The following is a 25,101-nucleotide window of genomic DNA, read 5'->3' as shown; positions in this document are numbered from 1 at the left end:
ACTCCTTGACCTCAATAAGTGAAACAGTGTCTTCACTCCCGAAAGTGTGATTATGAGATAGAAGAGTGTTAGTTCTTGCTTCTGCCTCTGCTCTTTGTCTTTGGCGCACCTCCCAATTCTTAACTATTACAGTTTCACTTTCTCTGCCTCGGTGTTTGGCACATGAATCTAATCTCAGAAGATCAGACAATATGTCCTTTTTGTGAGGATTTCTAGATATGAATGCTCTTCCAAGGCATATAGGCTTTTTAATATGTAAGAACATCTTTAAGAAAAGAGAGAACAGACCTAGTTATCAATAAAAATGGCAGCTTCCAACCAGCATTGCTGAATCTAACCAAGACAACTCTATTTGGTACTCACTGAGTACTGACTTCCAAGTTATCTAGGAGGGCAGATTGTGGGTCAGATCTTGAATTAGTTTACTTCAGATGACTTTAAGAACATTGACAAGCATGATTTTTCTTTTAATAGAAAAATGTAATTTTTTATTCCATTTCTAGATTCCTATCCTCAATGTAGTAACTGTTGTGAGACAGGAACACTTTCTGAACCAGCAATTCAGTACTGATTGTCTTCTTATAGGAGATTTCAACATCTTTCTTGCAGTTCTGGATGGATTTTGCTTAACTCATTCACCATATTTATGATTATAAAACAATTTTAAGGAAATAGTATGGTTAAAATGTATTAAAAACCTTGTTTAATCTAGTTCACCAGAATGTTAAGAGCTTTTTGCAGAAGTCACAAAGCTGCACAGGCAACTGGTAAGACAGACAATGCCCCATAAGTAAGATGTGATCATGACAGAAGCTCACACACAGTAACTAAGCATGATAACATGACACAGGGATAGAATTCTATACCTTGTCTCAGAGGCTGGAGAAAGGTATTTAGGAAAGCTCAGACATGGTAGTATTTGACTTGCATTAATTTCTGTGCAGACAATTTTATTTTTTTTGCTCATTATAAATTTTTTTATTTGTTTGTTTATAAAAATTTCCACTTCCTTCCCTCCTCCCCATACCCTCCCATTCCCCCCACTTCCTCCCCCCCCCACTCCCTCTCCTCCTCCCACTCCAGTCCAAAGAGCAGTCAGGGTTTCCTGCCCTGTGGGAAGTTCAAGTTCCTCCCCGCTCCCTCCAGGCCTAGGAAGGTGAGCATCCAAACAGGCTAGGATCCCAAACAGCCAGTACATGCAGACAAAACAAGACCCAGTGCCATTGTCAATGGCTTCTCAATCAGCCCCCATGTCAGCCACATTCAGAGAATCCGGTTTGATCACATGCTCGTTCAGTCCCAATCCAGCTGGCCTCTCATTAGGTCAGTCCCCTTTTATCAGTGGGTGAACGCACCCCTCGCGGTCCTGATTTCCTTTTTCATGTTCTTCCTCCTTTTGCTCCTCATTTGGACCTTGGGGGGCTCAGTCCGGTGCTCCAATGTGGGTCTCCGTCTGTATCGTCATCCATCGTCAGATGAAGGTTCCCTCTGGTCCTGCCTAGCTTGCTCACGTTTTCCCTCCTTCTGCTTCTCATTTGGATCTAGGAAGTTAAGTCCAGTGTTCCAATATGTGTCTCTGTCTCTACCTCCATCCATCGCCAGATGAAAGTTCTATGGTGATATGTGCAGACAATTTTAATGTAGAACAGAGGGTGAGGAAGAGTCATGCCTCAACAATATTAGCAAATGGAGGCAAGAACTTCAAAGAACTTCAAAGGTAGAGTGGTTAGCTACACATGCATGGGGCATCAGAGAAGTGTGTGTGTGAGTGTGTGTTTGTGTGTGTGTGTGTGTGTGTCTGTCTGTCTGTCTGTCTGTACGTGCATGTGTGTGTGTGAGACATGGACCAGAAGTTTAGAAGAAGTGTGCATGCCTGTAAAAGAAGAATAATCTTTATGTTCCTAAAACTATACAGATTAATACATAGAAACCGCAGTAAGATGTCTGTTTACAAACGTATGTACCTAGTGTTTGTGTAGAAGACGAAGGGTAAGTCAGAGATTGCCAAGAGAACATTGGGTAGAAGCTGTTGCCCTAGTATCAAGTCTTTGGGGTTAAGAGAATTTCCATAAAAATTGGCATTAGAGCAGGCATCTGGCATCCTTTCTAGGAGCCACAGACTCTGTGTCAAGGCCAGGAACAGTCTGAAAGTGTCTTAGAGAAGACAGGTATGTGCAAATGCAGTGACAGAAACAGATTGAAAACTCCTTAACAGTGCTGTAGATTAAATCACAGCTAACAAAACACATCAATTCCTACTCCCAAGAATTCCTAGAGAGTTCTATTTTTCTATTAGAAAATAAAAAAAACCACTTTGTTCATTCATTAGCCCATTTACTTGCTTGGATGTTTGATTTTTTATTTCTATTTTTTTAATTCCTTGTGTATTCTGCTAATCCTCTGTCTGATGTATAGCTGGTAAAGATTTATTTTCCCATTGTGTAGGCTGTCTCATCACTCAATTAGCTATTTTCTTTTCTTTGTAGAAGCCCTTTGATTTCATGAGGTCCCATTTGTCAGTTGTTGGCAATATTTCCTGAGAGACTGGAGTTCTATTCAGAAAACCACCACCTAGATGTGTTCCTCAAAGATTTAAGCCCTACATTAAGGTAGTTGGAACAAAGGGGCCTAATGACAGTATGGGAGAGATGTGTAGGGGCAGGATAATGGAGTATTGTGGAGAAGGGGCTCCAATATATATTTGTCTGAAAATGTCTCTGTGTGGCAGAGCACATGGATAATTAACATATAAACTAAATTTTTTTAAAGAAAAATGGTTTTGCAGATATAATTAAACTGAGGATCCCAGTATGAGGAAATTATCCTATATTGTTTGAATGCACCTAAAAATCTAATAATAAAATTTCTTAAAACAATGAGACAGAAAGTAGGTATGACAGATAGAGGAAGGGGCATGCAAACATGGAGGTAGAGCCTGGAGAGATGTCACTACACATCAGTGAGTACTGACAACCACTGCAGATGAAAAGAGCTAACACCAAACTTTTGTGAAAGCCTCAGATACCACATAGGCTAGGATGTCTTGTGGGAGTAGTATACATCAGAAATTGCAATTAATTGAGTTTATCAGGATGTTCGAATTATCTTGCAAATGGCCACGAGCTGTGCATGCAAGTGGGAATACAAAGATAGTAGCCATTAAGATCATAAGTAAGGTACGATCATGCCAGAAAGGGAAACACACACAGCACAAACTAGGTATGATAAAATGACACAGGGGTAATGTTATATATAATAACTAGAATATATATCTGATTTCTAGCTCCCAGCCTTTAGGAATGTGAGAGATTTAAGCATGTAATTTGTTAAACCAGCCAGAGAAAATGAATGCACTCAGTGTTAATCATGTTTAGTACCTTCTGCACAGTCAGTCCCACAGGATGCAAGTACGCAGCAGTCAGTAAATAGATAGCACATTAACAGAACCACTCCTTCCTCAATGGAATCAACCTTCTCTCCAAAATTATTAGAACCTTTCCCTTTAGCTTGGGAAGAATAAAACCTTCAAATGTTTCCAATAAATCTCCATCCTTTTGCATGTTTTATTTTCACCATGCTTGGCCTCCTCCTCCTTATTTTTTAAACACAACTTTATCTTTTTTTTCTCTAACTGAATATCTAGTTTATTGGGATTTATCTGGATTTTTATTAGTATTAAAATATCAGCTGTGAAATGTGCATTACTTTGTATTGTGGTTAGTATTATTTATCATTTGTCAAACCAGAGTTACCCAGAAGTCTAGGTTTAGGGTGTTACTTGTGAGGGATTTTTTTTTGTTAGTTCAGTTGGATAGGAAGATCCACCCTAACAGAGGCAGTGCGGCTCCCTGAGTTCAGTCCTAAACTGCATGCAAAGGAGGATGCTCAGTGAGCACCAGCATTAATCTCTCTCTGCTTCCTGACTATGGATACCATGGGACCACTGGTTTCAACCTCTTTTGGTCCTGACATCTTGCCAAGTTGGCTATTCCTCGAAACTGTGCCCAAACAAACACTTCCTTCTACAAGTTGTTTTCTCAATACTTATTACAGAAACAGAAAATATACTAAGACAATGTGTTTAACTATATTTTATCTGCGTATATGAAAACAACTTTGTAAAAAGTAAATTTTACTGGCTGATGTTGGCACGTGCCTTTAATCCCAGCACTTGGGAGGCAGAGGTAAGCAGATCTCTGAGTTTGAGGCCAGCCGAGTCTACTGGGAATATTTCTGGGTAGTCACGGCTACACAAAGAAACCTTGTCTCAAAACAGTAACAAACAATAAACAAAGCAATTTTGTGTTATCTATTATTATCTTACCACATCATTGTAATGGTGTAGGAGGTCTTTCTGTCTATGTGTTGCTTTCATTGGTTAATAAAGAACTGCTTTGAGTCTATGGCAGGGAAGAAGAGAACTAGGCAGGAAAGCTAGGCTATATGCTGGGAGGAAGAAGGAAGGAGTTGGGAGATGCCATGGATCTGCCACCAGAGATATACATGCCGGAACTTTGCTGGTAGGTCACTACCTCATGGTGATAAACAGATTAATAGAAATGAGTTAAATTAAGATGTAAGAGTCAGCCAATGAGAAGTTAGAAATAATGGACCAAACAATGATTTAATTCGTACAATTTCTGTGTGGTTATTTCGGGACTAAGCTAGCCTGAAGGCTGGGACAAACACTTCCCCTTTCTGATATTTTCCTAGTCATCTTCTAGATGAGAGTTTCCAGAGACTGGCATTTTTCCAGTTGCATTTCACGTTTCTGCCATACTGAACTGTATTATCTAGCTAAGAATTCTGTATCATTTTGTACCTTTGATAAACTAGTTTGGAAAGGCATTCCTGCTTCACTGAGGCAACCGATCCCTGGTTAACTGTTTTATAACTCATGCTGAGAAACTGTTTCATGTTCTTATTAAAGTACTAACATGAGTATCTTGTATGCGTGTTGAAAAGATGATGTCCTCAGATTATTCCCTAGTTTTTTCTCTGAAATAATTTCCCGTCGTCAACACTTAGAAGACAGGACAGATTCGTCTAGAAAATCTCAAATATACTTGAATTTCTTTGTGGTTCTATTGATGGTATCGAATAGTGGGGTATAGCAATTACTCTAAATGTGCATCTTTATCACTATGGACTTTTTTAAAAAATAGCTCTAGGAGCCTATGGCCATACTACCCCAAATATATTTGATTTTCTCATATTGACACAAGGAAGGTGAAAATATACTTTGAATCTCTTTATATGTTCTATTACCTCTTATTATACCTAATTTTAAACTATATATGTGCTTTATGGCACAGAAAAAGACAGAAGTAGAAGCCATCTAAATAATAAATATGGAAGTTTAAATTTATCTTTATTCCTATCCAAAGTGCCTGCCTCATTGCCCCTACTGGTTGTCTTCACCATTTGTCTCTGTGTACAAGTATTCAAAGACCACTGTGCACAGCAGGACACACAGCAAGTTTCTGAAAGGAGACAGGATTGGATGGTGGACAGTATTTAAAGGCTTGGCCATTGAATGATAAAAGGTCAAAACAAAGTGAAATATAGGAAGAATTCTTCCCCACAATTAGAACAATTGCACTTAGTAAATCTCAATCCAAAAATCCTCTACAAGGAGTGTCTGCTATAAGTAATAAATTTAATAAGATGTTAAACAGACCCATTTGACTTTTAACCCTAGAACTAAGAAGAAAATCTAATCTTAATTAAATGGATAGCCTTAAGGGCTTTTTTGAACCACTAGAAGAGCTAGAATTGAAACCTTGTCCAGGATTGCTTAAGCATGCAACATATGTTCAATTCCTCTTTTGACTAAAACAAACCTCACTGGAAATTCCTAGATGATAGATGTGGGTTCTAAATGCCTTCATTTGCTCTTCTTTCCAGTGTAGTCACGTTAGATAAATCTCTCTGATTTTCATTATCACTTTTTTCTTAATTATGCTGGGGCTGCTGGAGCACAGTCTATTGTCCTACAACCTCTAGTTACAAAATGCTATCTTAATTTCCATGTATGAAATTAAGATAAGAAATTATTATTTTAATATTGATTTTTGTAATTAAACTTCATTTATTTAAGTATGTGTATGAAAAGCCAGCACACATTTGCTAAATTAAAAATAGAATCAGACCTTCTCAATGACAAAAATGGTAAGAACCCATGTTTCAAAACAAGATACAAAGGATACAAACACACATGGAAAATAACAAGAAAATAGAACTAAGGAAAATTTAAAACCACAGTACCGATAGAACTGTTACTTTCAGAATTAGGTTTCTAATTCAGAACATGACTCTCTTCTTTATGATAAAAATTTAAAAGCTTGATAGTCTACGAATAATATCTGCTGCTAACCTTATCAGAGAGCTAAAATTTTAAGACATTCTTTCAGTGATATAGTAGGAGGAAAAGTCCATTAGAAGAAAGCTATTTCCTTCTGGTCTAGTGGATAAAATCTTTAGCCTGGATAGAGACCTAACATTCCCATTGGGCAGGGGTTCATGACCTGACTAAAGGTCACTCTTAGGAAGGAGAGAATACCCATATGGAGGCAGGGTCACTTTAAGACAAGGCAAAGAAGTAGGAGGAATAATTACTCCTTGAATGATTGAATGACACTTTTTCTTCAGAATTCTTGTACTGGACACAGTCCCTTCAAATTGGCTGGGGTTTGTTGGGTCTGTCTATGACTCTTCTTCTTCTTCCTCTTCTTCTTCTTCTTCTTCTTCTTCTTCTTCTTCTTCTTCTTCTTCTTCTTCTTCTTCTTCTTCTTCTTCTTCTTCTTCTTCTTCTACATCTTCTTCTTCTTTGGCTTTTTTAGATGCAGGCCAGAATGAAAATACACTTGTTCTGGTAGTTTCTGCATTCTGACTCTTTCTTTAAAGACACTAGAACTCTCACGACTCACACAAGAATGTGGAGTAAGGGTGTTCTAATGAGACAACTCTAATGAGACACAGCTGTTATTGGGGAACTTCTCTTTTCATGTATTCCTAGTCTCTTTAATAAATTAATTTAAAAGTGAGATAAAAGGAAACTCAGAGATCATGTCATTAGCATTTAAGAGAAAGGGAATAGAACAGGCAAGCCACAGCTTTTAGCAGCAACTGAGAGGAGAAAAGAGGATATGAGGAAGATAGGAGAAGCTGAGATACTAGTGATCTGAAAGGGAAGAACAGAAGAGGGGGAGCCCTGTAGGGTGTGAGAGGGAGGCAAAGACAGAAGATGATGGGAGATAGGAAAATAACACCATGGATATTTGAAAAGCCATAGAAATTATTATTGTTGTTATCGTTTTGTAACAGACACATACATACACACAACTATAACATGTAATTCAGTGTATAAATTTACATATTTAATGTTAATGAACATATCTCATAAAGGCTAATGGTATTCCTCCCAAGAGCCAAAGACCACCTAAGATACAAAATAAAACAAAGAAAAAAAAGCATTAGAAAGCCTCTTTTGACTTGCTGGCCAGGCTGTATAGGAGACTCCCAAAACATACAGTATATTGTTACTTTCCAGAGGTGGAAGATAAGTCCTGAAGACACCATGCACTTCAGAAACAGAGATGATTGCCCTCTCCCTCACAACTAATTTTCATGTTACCAGAAGGTGCTGCCATGAAACCTTCCAAAGGATGGAGACAACAAACTGTCCTACTCAGTTATGAAACCTATGTAGTATAGGAGGTCCTTTTGTCTATATGTTGCTTTCATTGGTTAATGAATAAAGAAAATGGCTTGGCCTGATAGGGCAAAACTTAGGTAGGTGGGGAGACAGAACTGAATTCTGGGAAGAAGAAATCAGAAGAGAGATCTGCCATGGAGCCGCCAGAGTCAGACATGCTGAATCTTTACTGGTAAACCACTGCCATGTGGTGATATACAGATTAATAGAAATGGATTAAATCAAGTTGTGAGAGTTAGCCAATTAAGAGGCTAAGACTAATGGGCCAAGCAGCGATTTAATTAATACAATTTCTGTGTGGTTATTTCGCATGTAAGCTAGCCTGGGCAGCCAGGACAAACAAGCAGCTCTCTCCCCTACAACACCTATGAACCACAACAATGACTAGCATGGCAGGATAACCCTATGGTCTCAACAGTTGCACACATACCTTGGGGATAACCAACAGTTCTTTCATCATTTCAAAAAGAGATGTCATGTCTGATAGTAGAAACCTACTTAACTGATCAGTGGTAGTGAAATCACGGTTATTAGAAAAGAATCTACAACTAATTTGCCAAATGAGCATAATCCTTAATAAGAGTGGCTCTCGCCAGGGAAGAGCATAGCAATTGGTTGTCCAGTGTTAAATGGTCAGATCCGAGGACATGCATACATGCAAGTAAAATTTCATAAACTCGGCAAGCTATATTTAGGATTGTATACAAATCTCTGCCTCTGTCTCTGTCTCTCTCATGTACATGTGCGTGTGTGCATGTGCGTGCGTGCATGTGTGTGTGTGTGTGTGTGTGTGTGTGTATGTGTATGCATTGCAGCAACAACAAACAAAAAAAAGAGGTTATGGTTTTGAAGTAGAACAGGAAGAATATTTGGGATAGTTTGGAGTAGTGAAAGGGAAGTGAGAAATGGCGTAATTAAAATACAATCTCAAAATAAAACAACAATAAAAAGGAAGTTATAACCTCTGTAGTTAGGGCCCAAGAAAACAGGTAGGTCCATCAGTGGAAGTGGGCAAGAAATTGAATGGTGATGTGGAGATGTGTCCATAAAAAGAGTAGGACTATTCACAGGGTCATGGAAGGAGATAATTTGTTAAGAAAGAATATGCATACTTTAGAATAGGACCAGGATAATAACTTGAGGGGAAAGCTCAAAAGCAGCGCCACCGATCTCATCCTTTCTGAGATTTTTATATTTGTTTGACACCCTGGGCATTTCTTGGCACATGCCTTGCCTTGCCCTGTCCATTAGATGAAACCCAGGTTGTTTTTTTTTAAAAAAAGAGCATCCAAGCTGTCTCTGAAAGAGGGGCTCTTTCATGTGTTCCTCTTGATGTCTTACTTGGCAGTCCCTACCTCTTGTCTCAGGGGCTCTGAGAGAGTTTGCATGCAGTTTTGCTGGATCTTTTCATTCTCCATCAGGTGCTTAGAAGAAAGATGAGAGGCAAATTAGGCACAGTGGTACATGCATGTAATCATAGTAATTGGCAGGCTAAGGAGGAAGAATTGTGACTTCTAAGCCACACTGATTAGATGAGGATATCCTGCGATATAAAAAAGAAAAGGAAGAGGGAAAATAAAGATGAACAAAAAGAGGTAGAGTGCAGGACCAGAGAAAATATCTGCCAGTCATGCATGCCTGACCCAGAGGCAACTTCTGCCATGGGAAGGTCAACACCTCACCCAGCAGTTTGGTCCTTAACATTCTGAAGGTACTGAAGGAGAAGGACAAAGTCTGCAAGCCTGATATTTCAGAGAGCAGGATAAAAATCTATAGAAATGAGACAAAGCTCCACTGTCCCAGAAAGGGTAGCTATTTCCTTAGTAATGTTTAAGACAAAATGTGACAAGCATGAGGTTAACTTGAGGAAGCCATGCTCTCAATCCAGGAGTATTTTATACTAGAATATTTGTTTAACTATGAGAAGATGTGTTGCTGTTTCACCTTGCCTGCCAAATGCCCTGATTGTTCCAATAAAATGCTGAATGGCCAATAGCTAGGCAGAGGAGGGATAGTTGGGGCTGGTGGGCAGGGAGAAAATGAAGGAGAAAGAAAGGGAGATGCCAGGAGCCTACCAGCTGGGCAACTACCATCTAATCAGCAAGACACGGAGGAAGCAGGGAAGTAGAACATACAGAATAAAAGAAAGGTAAAAAGCCCTGGGGCAAAACATAGATGAAGAGAAACAGGTTAGCTTAAGTTTTAAAAAGCTAGCCAGAAACAAATCTAAACTAAGGCTGTACATTCATAACCAACAAGTCTCTGTGTCATGATTTATGAGCTATTGGTTTACAAATGCCTGCTACATAGGAAGACATTGTCTACTTAAGCCTAAAATAAGCTTCCCACATTCTCCTATTAGCCACTACTAAGAGTTGAATCACATATCACTCGTATATCAATTTCGTCAATATTAGCAAATGAACTAAAGGGAGCAGTATCAGGTGAAACTCAAGTTTACTTCTCAACTGGATAGATAGTCTACAGATGATTATGAACCCCAATTATGTTTGTAAGAAAGGACATTAAATATTATATTGATATAAATTTGAAGTAAAAAGACCTAATTAACACTTGAAAGATTAATAGATTGATTACAGTAATAATTCAAATTTTGTGGTGCTGAAAAAAGAACCAGAAAAAAATTTAAAGACAAACTTAGGAATGGTTTCAACACATACAACAAATATAATAGATTTATATTTTTATCACAAAGCAATAAGAAAATACTCATAAACCAACCAAATAAAAAATTTACTAGGACTGAAAAATCAAGAAAATGCAAAACAATTTTGGCACCCTGTGAGATAATTCCACAGTTAAAGGAAGCTGCCACTGAAGTTCAAGCCCTGTGACCTATATAGTGGAAATAAACCCACTCCAAGGCTATCTCTATTCTGATTTAGCACACATGCTTTGTGGGATGTCCTTCTGTATATGTGTTGCTTTTATTGTGATGAATAAAGCTGCCTCAGCTAATGGCTTAGAAGAGTAAAGTAAGGCAGGAAAACCAAACAGAGGTATATATAGAGAGAGCCAAGAAGAAACCATGTAGCTTCCAAAGGAAAGAGATGCTGAAATCTTACCGGTAGACCACTGACACACGGTGATACATAGATTAATAGAAATTAATTAATTTAAGATGGAAAAAAGCTAACTAAAAATACACTTAATTTATTGGCCAAACAGTGTTGTAATTAATATAGTTTCTGTGTGATCATTTGGATCTGGGCATCAGAGAAACAAATGAGCAGTCTCCATTTACAAAACAGTGCCCAACGTTCGGCAATGTACATTCACATAAAGCCTAAAAATGTTAGGAAAAGGGTTTCTTTACCCACAAAAATGGGAGTCAATTGAAGCTTCTAAGTAGCTGCATGTTTTCAGATAGGCTCTGTTTGCTCACTGGAAGCAGAGGCATGGTTCTTTTAAGAGATGTCTTCCTGACTCAGCATTAGCAGCAAAAACTGCAAGTCTTCTTAAGAAAGTTTCCTGGTTCATGCTGGCAGCACAAATGTCTTTGGCTGTTTCAGTAGGTCCTGTACTTAAGTGGGGATTGTGAGCATCATGCTACTAGTTACTTAATGGTGACATAGACCTGCTGCTTCCCTGGAGCTGGGGTGGTAAGCATAAGTGATGAGCATACCTCTGCTGTGTTGGAGGCGGCAGACCCAACAGGCAAAACCACAGCATTAGTCCTAGTCACATCTGCTTACCATTTCAAAAAAGACTCCTGGTAGAAAATGATTACAGATACACAATAATACAGATTCAGATGAAAAAGATCTCTGAATAGATCACAGTGTTGAATAAATGTTCATGGGCTTAAGAGGGAGACAAGAAAAAATGCAGACAGTCATAGACTAAAGGAGTAAAGATAATAAAATAAATATTATAAACTAAGGAGTAAAAATAATAAATCTTGTAAATATGGACTATATGCAGAGAATCTGGATTATGCATATTGCATTTTCTTTGAATTTTATGACTGTTAATGAGCTAGCTGCAGAGAGACATTTGATTGTAGGACATGCTAAGCTAAATCACAACAGATGTTTTGAAAGTATCTTGACTTCAAAATTTGGGTCTACGGATTTGGAAAAGAGGTTCTGTTTTGGTGTCCACAGAGGATGGGAGCCTGTGGATTCCTTCCAGTCTAATGAGGTTTAATGAAACAAGACCCTCCTGAAACGTCTCCATGAACCCTAAACATGTTTTGCCCAACAAATAGCAGGAAGTAGTTTAGAGAAAACAGTGCCCAAATTCCCAAGACAATTGTTTATAAATGTTTAGTTTTTTTTTTTTTAAAAGGAGTGGGGTATAAATTGTTAAAGGTCACAGTAAATCTCTTTTTAAAAAGGGGGGATATAATATAGAGATGAGTACTTTACATTGGTATGGATATTGGTTTATTGATACAAATTTAAGGTCAATTTTGGTATATTAATATTTCTACTCTTGTTTAAGGTATCAGAGAGGTTGATGGTTATTGAAAAAACTTGTTATGGAATTTGCCTTCAATGTGACAAGGCTAGTCATTTCCGCAAGAAATTGCTCTTGCCTGGACTGCTTGATGTTTTTCTGTATAAACTGGACATGCAGAACCTACAGAAAAATGACTGCTGATGTTGTCTAATGTAGGAGAGACAGTCCTTCAGGGTTCTCACTTCATGGAAGAGTCTGCCAGGCATTCTGCAGGACACAGAAGAAAGTGACTGACAAACTGCCAAAACAGGTGGAACTTTCTTTGAAATTTCCTGCTTCAGGATATCCAGAAAAGTCTGCTGGATACCATGGGCCAGTAGGTTGAAGATGGATGCCCCACTGATGATTCTAGGTTCTGTCAAGTGATGCAAAACCAGTCAATACAGAAGAATAATATGCGGTAGGAAGAGACAGTTTATTTTTGGCTCCTGGAAAGTCAATTATTGTTAAATTATCACAAGTGTCTGAGTGCCTGTGAAGATTATCACCTGATACCAAAATCTTTATGTTTAGGAAATATTTTTTTCCAAATATCACATTTATAAGAATGTACCGTCATAGTGACCACATCAAATATGAATAGTATTTTATTAATTTTATGAACAGAAACATGAGAATCAACTTTAGGTCCTTAGAATCAGAGTGTCAAATAAAACATGGATTGTCCTTCTAATAAAGTTGGCCTTCTTTAAAAGTGAAAAGCTACACCCAAAAAGCTCACTTTATTAGGAAAGAGACATTGTAATAAAAGACTATCAAGTAAAAAAACAAACATAATTGTAAAATGAACAAATAATTTCAGTGACTTATCATTTAAAAATATGAACAAAGCAGAAAGGGAAGAATATGTGCCAAAGCTTTAGAAATAGAATTTCAGGTTTTTCCATTCATCCCACTTTTTCCTAGTCACATAGATATTTTTAATACAATGTAATTATAGGCTATTTTGCTCGCCATTACCATGATTTATAATATGTAAAAGTATGAGACAGCCACATGTTACACAATGGTTAACCACCCCCTTAAGTGCTTTTGTGAGTGGGAGAGGCAGAATAAATGAGCTCAGATTCAATTTAATAATTTAAGGGAAAGAACTAGAGTGTTCACCCAAAGTATCTAACAATAATAAAAGTAGAGATTTACAAATTAGTTGTTTGTAAAGTAGAGAAAAATTATTAAAACCAAATTTATCCTTTGAGAAAACAGGTGCACATAAAAACAGCCAAAATATTAAGAGCAAGACATAAAATTCTTACCCAAAAATGTAGTCTGATAACTGGGTCCAGATATAGGTTTGTTTCTACATATTCTACAAATAATAAGAAATTAATACTTAATATGAATGACAAAGGGCCAGCATTTAAGATGGACCATTCATGTCAATTGGAAGTCACAGAGCAGGCAGCCAAAGAGATGGGCTCAACAAACAGGCTGTACCAAAGATGAAGGTAAGGCTGTTTTTGTACTTTGAATGAAGTACGTTAGTCTTATAATTTTATGTGATTTTCAAATACTTAGGATGAGATGTTTTAAATCTCTTTATGTGTGCTTTTAAAACAACCAACCACTAGGAAGGGTGTCTTCTTACAGGAAAGAAAAGTTTCTCTGATGTCAGAGCAGCGGTTGGTTGATAGAGCAGTGGGATTGGAGAGGAGGAAACTTATTGGAAGTGTGGGCAGGAGACAATCAGCACAAAGATTGACCTGCCAGTTGTGGGAAATGATCTACAGTAGTATTGTTGATGGTGTGCTAGAATTTATGGTGAGGGGTCCACCTACCAGTGTGTCTAACACGTGGCATATCTGCTGCTTCCTACAAAGCTCCGAGTCTTCTCTCCCAAGACAGGCATCCCATTGCTGGGTGTACCTGACAAATTCTGAGTTGAAGAGGAGGGTGTTTATTTGAAACATACTTATATTAAATTGCATATATATATTATATGCATATATATACGTCTTTGTGTGTGTGCGTGTGCATATGATTTTGGTTACTAACTGAAGCCAGAGGCAGATATCCCTGGACCAGGAGTTACAGGCAACTATGAACTGCCTGATATGGGAACTGGAAATCAAACTACAAACCTTTGAAAGAGCAGCAACCAATCTTAACCACTTAGCCATTTATTCAATTTCAGTCTGTCATTTTAAAGATGGAAATCTCTTCACTGTTATTGATGAGGGTTTACAGATCTGTCTTTCTCTTTCTTTAAACTTTTATTTTTTGAGATTATAATATGAACAATACCCTTTCGATTTCCTCCCTCCAAACCTTCCCATATGTTCTCCCTACTTTCCTTCAAATTCATGGCTTCATCTTCATTAATTGTTATTGGAAACACACACACATACACACACATAAATACACATGCATATGTAAATATAAGCTACTCAGTCTACATAATGTTACTTGTATGTATGTTTTCACAGCTGGTCATTTGTAACAATTCTGTCTCTTTCTAAAATTGTCAAGTTGCAGGCAAGAGTTCTTCAGTTTATGGACTAAAGTTTTAGCCTACATGTCCCTTTAGCTCTCCTCAGTTAAGGAGAAGAGTGGATTTCCCTCCATGAACCATAGATGATTCTCTTAACCAAAAAATAAAGCTGAAAGGGGACAGAGGTCATTTTTGTAGTACAGTCTTAGAGGAGATCAGTATTTTCCAGTCCTCCTCCTTGGGCCTCTACCTCTTGAGCTTTGACCTCTAGAAACCCCACCGCAAAGCTATGAGACCCTAAGTAAATAACTTGCAGACTGCTCAGAACCTCAGGCAACTGCAGAATCAGCTACTTACTGATTAAAATCCTGAGTCACATTGTATAATTAGGCCGAATCAGGAAGAAAGCATCTGGAATAGAAGACATCCTGGACTGACCTCACACACATAGGACCATGAAATTGAAGCATGGGGCAGTTGTGTTGCAACACTAGATGTAGAGATGGTTGGCTGCATGGTGATGTGTAAAGGAATTGCTTTGCAGCCGTGGGAGGGAGACTGATGCAAAGAAGCTGAGGCTGCCTGCCTTTTCAAAAAGGAAAGAGACTTCATGTGGTACACCACTGAGATATCTAGGTGCTTCTAAGAATATCATAACCCTGTTTACTATGATTGAAAAATGATGGTTATAGAGGGATAAAGAAGGAGTCTTTTATGATTAACAAATCAATCTCTACTTGATACACACAGGAACAGTCAATGATGATTAGAAGGTAGTGATGGCTTAGTCACTCTGTCTTCACTGAAAATATGCATATCTACAGATAGACCAGTCTATAATGTGTAGACCTACCCACTTCTCTTTCCATCCATTAATCCATAGAATCCATCTTTGGAGAGGAAGTGATGTAAATTTTATATGTATTACATCTTCAGAATTCTGAAGTTCTAACTATTAATCATTATTTTAATTGAGTGAGAGAATTATGAGACTCTTAATGTACAGACTTCATCCCCAGGGGATATTCAATCTTCTAATTCACAAATTTTTATGCAACATTTTTTCTTAATTATTGTTTTACATCTTTCTTTACATTATTCCTAACATCACATAGAGTTTATCAACGTGATACAGTCTTTATGGTCAGTTCAATGTCTAAATAGCTCAAGGCTTTTCAATTAATTAGCATATATAGAATTATGAACACTTACCCAGAACTAGAACTCCAAGGTCAACAACAGCAAGATGACAAATAACCTCATTTGAATGATCTGTGTCACGGGGAAAGTGGACGTTGAGGTGGAACATCCGCTCATATATGTAACATATATTTATATTCTCTACAAATGTGGGATGTTTGTAAATATGGTAGGATTGATGCAAGAAGTATGCTTGTAATCATAGACTTCATTATAGAGATTGACATAGATTCCTAGTTTTAAATAACAAGAATATATCAACATTAGTTCAATGTCTTCAATGTCAGTTTCAAATCCCCATAATAGTGCAGACTGTACTCAAGCATATGGCACATCCTCACACTTGGGGCTCATTTTCATCTTTGAAAGAAATATACCTTCTTTTCCTATCTAAAGAGGAAGCCAGAGGGAGTGGAATAGTGTTGCTTGCTGTCTCTTGGTCATCTGTCATCTTCAGCTCTAAAGAGCAGGGCTTCCTTTTATTATTCTTTATGACACTGTGAAAAATATCTTTAGAATTTTTCTCAATTCCATGTTGCTTCATAGTCACTGGCACTTTTGTTAGGCTTCTCAATTATACTTGACCCTCATTTTAATGTACATGTTGTGACTTCCATCATTTTGTGTATTTTTGTTGTTCCCAGAAAGCTCCTTGGAGATACATATCAATCTCTCCAGATTTCCCAACACGTTCTTCTTCAGTGGCGCCATCTGCGACTGTGTGGTCCCAGTCCAATTTTGACAGCTCCGTTTTTTCTTTAACTGCATCTTCGCCTTATTAATGTCTCAACTCCTAATGATATTTTCTGTAAGTTTTCTGACATGGACACCTGACATGACATAATATCTTGCGGCTTCCAATTCTGCTTCTTTTCCGGGCTTGTCCTGGTTTCAGGATGACATGCTAGTTTCTTTTTCCAGAGGTCTTGGTATTTTCTCTTCTTTAACAAGTTCCTCCACATCAGCAGTGTTAACTCTAGGGACAGTTCCCCTTGTTAAGTTTAGATTTGATAAAAAAAAATAGTTTCCACAGGATGTTCTTGTGAATGGATATTGGAAGGCAATTCTAAACTGGTTTTAACAAGAAGATTTGGTTGACTTCAGGTCACCTGCTCCTGAAGCATGTTCTATTGTACACCATTTCTTCCTAATGTCACTGGGCCAGTCACACTTTCATGATGCCTCACTACAGCTTCCACAACTAGGGTTGATTTCTGCCTTCTTGTCTGTTTCATTGATGACAGGCACCATTACTATGAACACACAGATTCTATCAAAGCAGAAGACTGTGTCTTGGTAGACGAGACTGAATTAGATGAGGTAGTGCAGCTTCATGGGAAGCCACCTCTCATCTTGTTCAGATTGGGAATTTAAATAATAGCACCAGAGGTGACAACAAAAATTGTCTTGTCCTTTTAGGAATAGATCCTTTTTTGCTTCATTTTTCTGAGTTTTGTATGGGGCAGATATTCTGCTGTCTGTAACTCAAATATTGCAAAAGTGAAATTGAATGCATCAGGCCATAAAGCTAACTGTCATTTGTTATTAAGAGCTTGCAGCAGGTAGGGAAGTGAGAAACTCTGTGTCTGCCTATCTCGTTTATATTCCTGCTGCACTACATGCTTGCTTCAAGAATCTTTAAAATCTAGGGACTTGTCTCCATGTTCAGTTTAAAATTGGTCAAAATAGTTTCCACATACTGTTCTTATGAGCATCCCAACTAACATCTATCTGGCTTACCTTGCTTATCTATAAACGAAGACATAAGTGCCTCATAGGATTGCTGTGATGATTCAATAAGTAGCGTGCACACGTGCAAGATCATGCCTGACATATAATGAGAGCTGTCATTACCACCTGATGTACGTGCCTGGCATGCAAAGAAGGTATCATCAAGAGAATGGCTACACACTTCAAATCCAGGGACTAAGTCCTCCCTGCATAATGCTGCTTGTTAGCTTTACAGATTTTGTGTTCGCCTTTGAGCCTTAGTTTTCTGTAAAATGACTATGAGTTCCTAAATCATAGGATTAATGTCAGAGTTACAGTGAATGGTGAAGATGAATTTTAAAATGTTGGTAACATTCTTCCGCTCTGAGCTATTGATGCTTTCCAGACTCTTCTCAGCTCCTGTGATGTTGTGTCAGGTTTGGAAAGTAGCATGGGTCAGTGGGATCTTCTGCTTGCAGGTGATACATCTACTTTTAAGTCCTGGTCATGCTTTGTAAGTGTGGACAAGTTTTTCAAACTTTCTGAGTCTCCTATTTCTCTATGACAGATATTCATGAACTAATATTATGAAGATGAAACAAGGTAGCCCAAATAAAGTCTTGAGCAAAGTCTAGGTCAGCATGGTGAAAGGAAGACCAGAATCTTCTTCCCTATGGTCACTGACTGGACCTAATTAGCTTGAGACAAATTTCTGCCTGTAGATTTGTCTACAGTGGAGAAATGCACTGAATAGTAAGCATAGCATTTCTAGTCAGCTTTATAGTTGTGTTTCTGACTATAATTAAGTGGTCCAGGGTTGCATTGTATGTACAAGCCTGTTGTGAATGCCAGTAGCCTCTCTCCATCTCTGAAGGCTGATCTGCTTGGCCTTACGTAGGTTTTCCAGCACTGGACACACAAAGTTACTTGAGCGCGTTGTTGTTTGCAAGGATCACTGTCAGAGAAAGCTTGATGTCTGAGAACTCTGTCTCACTAAAGAACAGTTGCCAGTGAGAAGGAGTATAGTATAAACATAAACACATTCCCTATACTTTATACAGGTGATATATATTAATGTTTAACACTATAATTATTATTTCCATAGGGCCTGGTTTTACATTTAGTTTCCCAGTTCTCTAAACAGCTTATTTTGTACTATATTATACAGCTGTTACCATAGTTACATAATGAGAAATATGACTGTGTGTATGTGTTGCTGTTCATCTAGGTGTTGAGAAAAGCTGGGCATAGGTAGGGGAGGCTGGGCAGTGCTAAGGAGTTTCTCTTTGTCCTGCAGGCAGAGTGGCTGGGTGTATATTTTCCTCTGAAAAATGACAAATTTCTAGGAAAAGGTAAATTTCTATGTGTATCTCAGAGTACTACACTTGTTAACTTTTAGATAATTTCTTTAGGTCTTTTTTATTTTCCACGAAAGAAAATGCTCTGCCTATGTTTGCCTAGGATATAAGCTGTTCTGAGCACTGGGGGTAGACCACTACTTTTGGCCATATTTATTTATTTATCCTTTTACAATTGTTCCTAACATCAGCTCACTTACATAGTTTATATTATGTGAAAGTCTTTTGTTGTTACTTCATTAAGACTTTTTAACTTCACTACTTTCTGTTTTGAAACAAAATTCTGCAGGAAAAAAAAAACGCAATGAGAAGAGCACTGTGGAAGAATTTGGGGTCCAATGCCCATGCTGATCCAAGTTCATGCCATCTGGCTTTGATAAAGACAATTACAATAAATCTGCATCCCTTGTTTAAAATGAAGGACTTAATAAAAGAATCACTTTTGACTGCCCCATCCTTAAATGCTGCTTTGTTACTGTGTGTAAAATTTTGATAAATTTTACGGGGCTAGAAGAAACAGTATTTTCATACAATTTATTCAATGTGGATCCTTATTTCAGAGAATATTTTAATTTTAATAAACAGAGAAGAAACTAAAAGAGAAATCTGTAAGACTTTCAGAATACAGAAAAATAATAATAATTTCACACAATTTTAAGTGTAGACAGTAAAAGAAAAGATGTGTTTTCTTGTGTTGTTTATTGAGAATATTGGCATTCAGAGTCTCATAGTGATGGAGTAGAGAGTGATTATAATTGAAATTCAGTTTCTATTTTGCTGTTCATAAGACATTGTGTTTACATGTGAAAGTGTACATATACACACATGACATCTAATGTCATTTTCAAGTAACAGGTGCATGTGTGGAAATGTTTGTGTATACTCAGGGAGGTATTCAAATTCTTCTGGGACACTAACAATTACTTCTATCCTGCTCCTCTGTCTGCAACCGTTACCAGAAAGTGTGAAGAGAATCTTCTTTTAAAGAAGGCTTTACTAGCAAGAAAGCTGATTATGAGAGAGAGAGAGAGAGAGAGAGAGAGAGAGAGAGAGAGAGAAAGTCATCCAAGAAGTCAGGTCACTGTGGACATCTGCTCCTTGCCTGGCCATTAGTGTGCCTTCTAAAGCTTTCCCAGAAAGTTTGATTTGTTGTTGTTGTTGTTGTGTTGTTTAACACTCCCTACCAGTAATTTAAAAAAGAAAGAAAGAAAACATTACTTTGACAATTAATTACCCAAAGCTCCTGGACCTTTGCTGCAGCAGCGGCATCTAGAACCTGTCTATGAGAATCAGTGTACTAGCGTTCCAGAGGTCTTGTCAACAGCAGTTGAGGACAGATAATTTCTAGGAAAGACATTACAGTGATGGTGAGTTTTGCCTTCTAAGCCCTGGGTGACATCCATGAACACAGGGTTATTAGGTATGATTTAAACAGTTCACTTCAGACATTTTTATTAACTCTGTTAACACTATAAACCATTCAGTTGTGCTGTTCTTCATCACACATCTAATGTGTATCGAAATTTACAAACTTCTGTACAAATTGAAGAATTATTCTTCTAAGTAGAGACACAGCACTAGCTTGAGTCACGTCTCTTGCTCTTTCTTTTGTTTACCATTGAGTGTACCACATAGACTCAACTAGATTTAATTCTCAGCAGTTATTTTGTAGTTTTTATTGATTTTATGTTGTATCGAAAAATGTCTCAGTGTTCAACTTGAAAAACATAAGGAATATAATCTAGTGATATCCAGAGACACCCTGTATTCTAAAAGGTTAGTCATTGGTAACCACACAAAATGTCAGTACTCTGTGACATATTTCTTAGCAATATTATCACTTCCTTTAATTGTATAAGTTGGAAATTGAAAATATTTTCACTATGATGCACTTGCCTAGTGTGTTTCTCAGAACATATGCTTATCATTAAAGAAATGCATTGTTTGCTCAACATCCTTAGTAATCAGAGAAATGCAAATCAAACAACTTTGCGATTCCATCTTACACCTGTAAGAATGGCCAAAATCCAAAACACTTATGACAACTTATGCTGGAGAGGTTGTGGGGAAAAGGGAACACTTCTGCATTGCTGGTGGGAGTGCAAGCTGGTACAATCCCTTTGGATGTCAGTGTGGTGATTTTTTAGAAAATTTCGAAACAACCTTCCTCAAGACCCAGTAATTCCACTTTGGGGTATATAGCCAAAGGATTCTTAATTGTGCCACAAAGACATGTGCTCAACTATGTTCATAGCAGCGTTGTTTGTCATAGCCAGAACCTGGATAACTTAAATGCCCCTTGACTGAAGAATGGATAAGAAAAATGTGGTATATTTACACATGGAGTACTACACAGCAGAAAAAATAACAACATCTTGAATTTTGCAGGCAAATGGACAGAGCTAGAAAACATCATTTTGAGTGAGGTAACCCAGACGCAGAAAGACAATTATCACATATATTCACTCGTAGGTGTTTTTTAAACAGAAAGCAAAGAAAATCAGCCTACAAATCACAATCCCAGAGAACCTAGACAACAACAAGGACCCTTAGAGAGACATACATAGATCTAATCTACATGGGTAGTAGAAAAAGGCAAGATCTCCTGAATAAATTTTGAGCATGGGGACCTTGAGGAGAGTTGAAGTGGGAGGGAGAGGCAGGGAGGAGAGCAGAAAAAAGTGTAGAGCTCAATAAAAGTCATTAAAAAAGAAATGCATTGTTGTAGATTGGTTGTAAGAAATGTTCATGTGTAACTACAAATCAGCATGCTGACCCTCAAAAATGCTTCTTAACATCTTGCTACTTTAACAGGAATTACAATCAACTAAGCATTCATTTCTCTGCTTTATGTATAGAAAGAAAGATTCTTCCACTATGCTGTGATTCTGATTTATCATGGCATGTTAAGTAAACAATTCTGCTCCCCAAGAATGCGGATGAGTTATGTATTAGGAACAAATTACAAAATTTACATAGAAATTAGAAACTCCTTTGCATCATAAATTTGAAATACTGTCAAAGGAGAGATCAGCCTTTATTTCCTAAAGAGAGGAAGTGGAGAGTTGTGTGTCTGTGACAGGCATGGGAGCTGGGTGCCTCTGCACAAGCCAACTCTATTTACTGATGTTATTTTAGGTAAGTCACACAGTGTAATGGGTGTCAGTTTCATCATCAGAAAAGGAGAATAATAAACAGCATCCCGTTCCACTTTTGGTAATTAGTAACGGCACACTCAATACAGAGAATCTGCCCACATCAATCTCCAGCATATACCAACCAAGCTTGATGTCATGTTTGCTAGAAGAACACTATTACTAGTTTAGGCTGATGTTTAAGCTAAGTGCCGAACTTTGTGATAAAAACTTATTCTTAAATGAATTTTTCCCCTTGGGGCAATACTTGGTGGGGTAAGAAAACCTGGGTATTTATGGTGAATCTGGAACGTAAAATATATGGAAAACCATCTACTACTACTGATAATATTTTATAAGAGTTATTTCTTTCACAAAAGTCATGACACAGAAAAACTTTAACAGGCAATAAAGTAATATTTCGTGCTGAGGTATAGTGGCTCCTACCTGTAATCCCAATACTGTGATAGCAAAGCAAGTTTGATCTAAATAGCCAATTCTTCACTATCCAGGCCTAAATAGGGAAAACACATCTCAATTTATTTCAATAGGTTTGTAGGATAACTGTATTTTAAAAAATAAGGAGTATCAGAATAGTAACTCTTTGGTCGATTACCGAGTATCAAGAACATGAGTAAAAGTGTTAAAGGTTTTAAGTATTTCAATACTTAAAAATTGACTTTTTAAAAAGAGAATTTCAGATATTTCTTGAGCTAATATGCAATATTATCTTTTACACTGTAGCACAACAGCAAGACTGTATTTCCGGTGGGGCGGCACGTGGAGGGCTACCGTGAAAACTGCGGTGCTAGACAGCGCCTGCAAAGGCGTCGCCCCCAGTTAGAGGGATGATATACTGCAGACGCTTGGGGCCACACCCCTGAGATGATGCCTCTGTGCCCAGGGCAGGGGACTGTAGGGACCTGTGACAGCATCTTAGTAAGCTCGCTGCTGCGAGGCTATTTATCAAAGCGTATCAGTACTCCTGTGTTTCTGAATTCTTAAATAGAGCAGTGAGTGGTGTGGCGGGTTTATACCATTCTGGTTTTGACCCAGAGTTTAGCTCAGTGTTTGAATGTCTCTGACACAGATATCATACACATTAATCACCTTTGGGGTGTACTCAGAGGGAAACAAAACTGAATATAACTAGAGAGGTGGAAGGAAGTAGGAAGGAAGCCTGGATGAAAGCAGGGGGACACGCTGCGCTGAGGTTGTGGGCAGAGAGGAAAGCAGGCTTCCACAAGCACCCCTCCACTTCCTCATTCCTTCACACCCACATCTCACCAGGACGCAGGCCTCCAAATTTTCTAATAATACAAACTTTGTTGGCAAATACAATTTTGCTTGATTTTTAATATCTAATCATGAATGTTTTGATGTTAATCATCATGTCACAAGTTTCAAGGTTAATAAGAAACTATGAAGTTTAATGGAAAGTAGCTAGAAAAAAATGAGTCAGGAGACTGTAGACATGGCTCTGTAGTTAAGAGCACTGACTGCTTTTTGAGAGGTCCTGAGTTCAGTTCTCAGCAACCATATGGTGGCTCACAGTCATCTATAGTGGGATCCGATGCCCTCTTTTATCATGAAGGTATGCATGCAAGTAGAGCACTCATATATACATACATACATGAATGCATGCATACATACATGCAGGCATGCATACATACATACATAAATTATTTTTTAAAAAAGAAATTACAGTCAACTTCCTCCAGTACTACAAAATTGTAAGGAGACAGAAGCAAAGCTACAGTGAATTAACAGTACAGTTCTGGAATAAAAATAGATATAGGCTTTTAGAAAAGAACAGCTGCCTTAATAGTGGATTCATGCATTATCAGTTCTCTAATTTTTGACAGTGTTATCTGGACCAATAAACTGAAACGTTATAAGCTCTTCAGTCAATAGCAATAGGAAGCACAAATGACAAAAACTAGTCCTGATCTCACAACAGAGAATAAAAACCAATTAGAATGGATTTACGATGTGAACAGAAGACCTAAAACTACAGATAGCAAGTAGAAAATACAAGTGGGGCTGACGAGATGGCTCCGGGTCAAAAGCACGTCCTGCTCTTGCAGAGGACTGGAGTCAGGTTTCTAGAGCTAACATTGGGTGCTTCACAACTGCGTATGGCTCCAGTAATTCTGGCTTTCAGGAGCACACAAACATACACACGAACAGATTTATCTGCATAATTTAAAATAATAGAAACAGAAATATTTTAGAGAACATGTGGAAAGCGCTTTTTGAAATTGGTCTGGAAAAGGATTTGGACAAATTACAAAGCTTGTACACCAAAAACAAAAAATCAGCAAAGAGAAGGGACAGTTGACAAAATATTTGCCTAACAGACATTTAATAAGGGGTTAGTGTCCAAAATTGATAAGGGACTCAATTCAAGGTAAACAGTGGATAACATCATTTGAAAATGGGCAAATTCAACTGGCAGCTCTCAAAAGATGGCATTGTAAGTAGCCAAGAGATGTGTAGAAATATCACTATTGTTTAGGGAAGTGCAAATTAAAATCCCAATATTGTATCACCTCATATACAAGAATGGCTATTGTCAGATTGACAATCTGTTGCTAAGTATTGTTAAGAATATGAGAAAAAGAGAACCCTGCAGACTGTTGGGGACAATGTTCAATTAGTCCATTCATAATGGAAAAACAATATGGAGGATTCCCAAATGACACAGTAATACTGTATTTACCAAAGTAAATAAAATTAATGTATTGCAGACTCTCTCTGTCTCTCTGTCTCTCTCTCTCTCTGTCTCTCTGTCTCTCTCTCTCTCTCTCTCTGCTGGTCAGTGAAGCCTTCATAAGTTTTTACATTAGTGTTCACTCATGAGTGACAGAACGGTGTGCAGATGCAGAATTTAGTGCATTCAACTCATAGGGACAAAAAGTAGATGGGGGCTCACAGGGGCTGGGGACGGAAAGATGGAAACGGGGTCCTGCTCAGTAGCAGAAGAGTCAGAGCTGGATGTGTGTGGTCGAGAACTTCCTGTCTGACACAGCAGTGCAGTGAATGCCGCCATACACTTTGAAAATC

At 37.9% G+C, this 25,101-nt stretch overlaps 1 protein-coding gene across 4 annotated transcripts in view; it reads right to left on the bottom strand.

Moving 5' to 3' along the window:
* Grid2 (glutamate ionotropic receptor delta type subunit 2) overlaps positions 1-25,101 on the bottom strand; it is a 1,407,776-nt gene that overhangs the window by 407,393 nt on the left and 975,282 nt on the right. The gene's annotated exons all lie outside the window — the stretch shown is intronic.

This window comes from Myodes glareolus, chromosome 6, assembly GCF_982192425.1.
Source record: "Myodes glareolus chromosome 6, mMyoGla1.1, whole genome shotgun sequence".
Taxonomy (NCBI): domain Eukaryota; kingdom Metazoa; phylum Chordata; class Mammalia; order Rodentia; family Cricetidae; genus Myodes; species Myodes glareolus.
This window is presented reverse-complemented; position numbering and strand designations above follow the sequence as displayed.